The sequence below is a fragment of the Echinops telfairi genome, unplaced genomic scaffold (genome assembly GCF_000313985.2).
Source record: "Echinops telfairi isolate 266 unplaced genomic scaffold, ASM31398v2 ScPeMD7_1;HRSCAF=3_0, whole genome shotgun sequence".
Classification (NCBI taxonomy): Eukaryota; Metazoa; Chordata; class Mammalia; order Afrosoricida; family Tenrecidae; genus Echinops; species Echinops telfairi.
Genome location: NW_022103896.1, coordinates 1,528,037 through 1,530,909, shown reverse-complemented (window position 1 = coordinate 1,530,909; position 2,873 = coordinate 1,528,037). Strand labels below are relative to the sequence as shown.

Sequence of the window (2,873 nt, the reverse complement as noted above, 5' to 3'; positions counted from 1 at the left end):
GTGGTTAGAGGCTATGTCGGTACCTCAGTGAAAAAGTAGGGGTGGAGTCCAACCTATCAAGTCAGGTCACAGCCTGACGACCCCTCCCTGGGGGTGAGGCCTTTTGCTTTTGATAAGAGAGACTGGGGACCTCTCCTCTCTCTGCCCTTCCACCCTCCAGCCCTGCTGGACTCTGTCTGCTGCCAGGGATGGCCCCACGCGGGCCACTGACCCAGGGAGCCATCAGGACACCACCATGCTCCCATGGATCCCAGCGGCTCTGCACCCACCGGCCTGGGACCTCCCTGCTTCCCCCTGCACCCTTCTGACTTACCGACCTGCACCTACAGGAGGCTGGAGAGGCCTCTGGTCAGCCTCAGGCCCACAGGCTTGCGCTGGGCTGAGCTGGGACTCCTTCTTGATAGGAAATGACGGCTCAATACCAAGTTATTTCTTATATGCTATGTTGCCGGTTTTGTTTCTCTGGACAGCCCAGCCTGACTCCGGGAGGATGGAAGGACTGGCATGTCTCTTCCACACCCACATGCCAGGGATCTGGAGGGAGCAGCTCTTCATGGGGTCCCACCTGCCCCGCCACCCTCGGTCACCAACTCAGACGTGGTCAGGTGGTGAGGTGCCAGTTCGAGGGCCCCACAGCCTCTTCCTTTCCCCATCTCCCAGCCCCAAATCCAGGAGAAAGCACACTTGGACCCAGGAAGTTCCTCCTTGAGTCTCACCTGAGTGCCTCCTGCTGCAGAAAGAGGCTCCCTGCTCCACCCAGCGACTCCTGCTGCACCTGCCCTCCGCCTCTGCAGGCCCACTCCCCACAGCAGCTTTGCTCTGGAGTGGGCTGGATGCTACCAGACTTGTTCCAGAACCTTCCACCAACCAGAAATGCTCCTCCTAGCCCAGCTCTACCCACCCCACTGTCCTCTTCTCCTGAGCTGGGACACGCGGGACCTCCTAGGGCCTCTGGAGACCCCTCGGCAGGCTTGCTTGTGTGGGAGTCCCAGGAGACTGGCCAGCTGGTACTCGCCGGGCCAGAGATCCCCAAGCGGCCCTCTCCCACAGACAGCCTCTGCCGGGGCGTCCTCCCTCCCTCAGGAGGGAGGGAGGTTCTGGGTCACTGGCATGAGGGGCCCTCCCTCCTGAGGGAGCACCAAGGACCCCCATGCAGCTGAAGTCGGGGTGACCCGGGGACTCTGTTGTCCACTCCAGGGGCCGGGGACCCCACCTGCAGGGCCTACTCTGGGCACCACAGTCCCCACCAGGCTGTCTCAGCAGGGGGTGAGACCCTGGGGAGGGGGTGACTCCATCCTCAGCTCTGCCTCAGACCACCCTTGGCCTTGGGCGAGGCCTCCCCACCGGTGTGCGGGCACAGGGATGCTTCCTGTGCTCCTTCCGGCCCGCCGGAGTGGCGGGCTCCCGGGGTGTTCTTCAGGCCCTAAAAATAACCAGGAGGGGGGCATACAGCCCTCAGCAGCGGAGTGTGCCAGTCAACGCCCGCTCGGTGGAAGCACTGCCAAATAAGGCCTTGCCGAGTCGGAAGCCAGCAGCGTCAGTCAGGCTTCCTTCGTCAGCCGGGGCTCCAGAACCCTCTCCTGGGGAGGGCGGAGGCTCACCCCAGATGCCCCGGCAGGAGAAGCATCAGGCCTGAGAGCTAGCCTCACAGTCCAGAAACTTATGGACACATTCCACTGGACAGAAAATCGAAACGGTCACCCTCAGACCACCCCTACCCCCAGAACTCAGAGGGGCACCTGAGGCCCTCACCCTGCACCCCAATCCCTGCCCCCCCCCCCCAGAGCAGAAGCCCCCACTGGGGCTCTGGGAGGTGGTGGCGTGCTGCTGGGCTCAATATGGTTCTGTGGGAGCACCATATGGCTCCTACCGTCATCGCCACCGCCACCACTGCCGGACTTCCTGGGGAGGCAGGCTGGGGGAGGGGGGCTCCAGGGATCTCTCATGCTCAGGACCTGGGAGAGCGGGGACCCTCCACTGTTCTCCATTGGCCCCCGTGCCCCACCCTCTCACCCCTCTAGTTCCTGTGGGAGCCAGGACACTGCCTTAAAGAGGAGGCCACCGAGGGCCACTAGACCCTCCAAGGGACATCACTGGGGTGTCCAAGATGAGCAGGACAGGGGAGGTCGCTCTTATCCTAGGAGGGGCTCCTAACAAGGCCCAGCCCTAAAAATGCAGGCCAGGGGAGCCCAGCTGGCGCCTGACACCTCCCCCCACTTCCTGGGCTAGGCCAGGCACTCCAGGTGTGGGGGGACTCAGGTCCTGAAGCAGGGGACTGACCACCCCTAGTGGTGTGGGCAGGTAAGTGTGTGACAACATCATGAGGCAGTGGCTGGGTGGTGCCCTGGTGATGCCCCAGTTTCCAACCCCCTCTCCCCTCTCAGACCCCAGGCTGTCCCTGAGTCAGCTCTGCCAGCCGCTCTCCACCCACCCCTACACACACACACACACACACACACACACACACACACACACACACACCCCGCCCGGTCTTCCTGCTCACACACCCACAGGCACGGTGTGGCACTGTTGCTCTCGCCTGGACAGGGACGGTCAGCTTGTCCCCCACAGTGGGCACTGCCCAGGGCTCCGTGTCCCCACATCCTTGCCCACAGTGCCCCCCTCCCCCGCTCTTTGCTGCTGCTCCCAGAATTCCTGGGCCTGACCATCACGCCCCCTGGGCAGCGAGGACAACTCTTCGTGAGAGAGTCCCAACTGAGAACCACCGTGCAGCTGGCTCGGGACGCAGGGCGGGCGCTGTTGGCACTCAGGGTCTCTGTGAGCCAGCATCTGGCAACAGCAGCGGCCACTGCGCCCACGCCACCAGGCGGGGTCACACGCTCAGCGGCCCCCACTCGGCCTCTACAAGCACG

At 63.7% G+C, this 2,873-nt stretch overlaps 1 long non-coding RNA gene across 2 annotated transcripts in view; it reads right to left on the bottom strand.

Annotated features, from left to right (window-relative positions):
• LOC123521429 overlaps positions 1–1,269 on the bottom strand; it is a 4,069-nt gene extending 2,800 nt beyond the window's left edge. Inside the window, exon 1 of one of the 2 annotated variants that reach the window (XR_006679878.1) lies at positions 717–1,269. This is a non-coding gene — a long non-coding RNA (uncharacterized LOC123521429). Of the gene's footprint in view, positions 1–313; positions 401–716 lie in introns of those variants that run through there. The other variant, XR_006679877.1, reaches the window with a different exon arrangement.
• Positions 1,270–2,873: the final 1,604 nt, after the last annotated feature.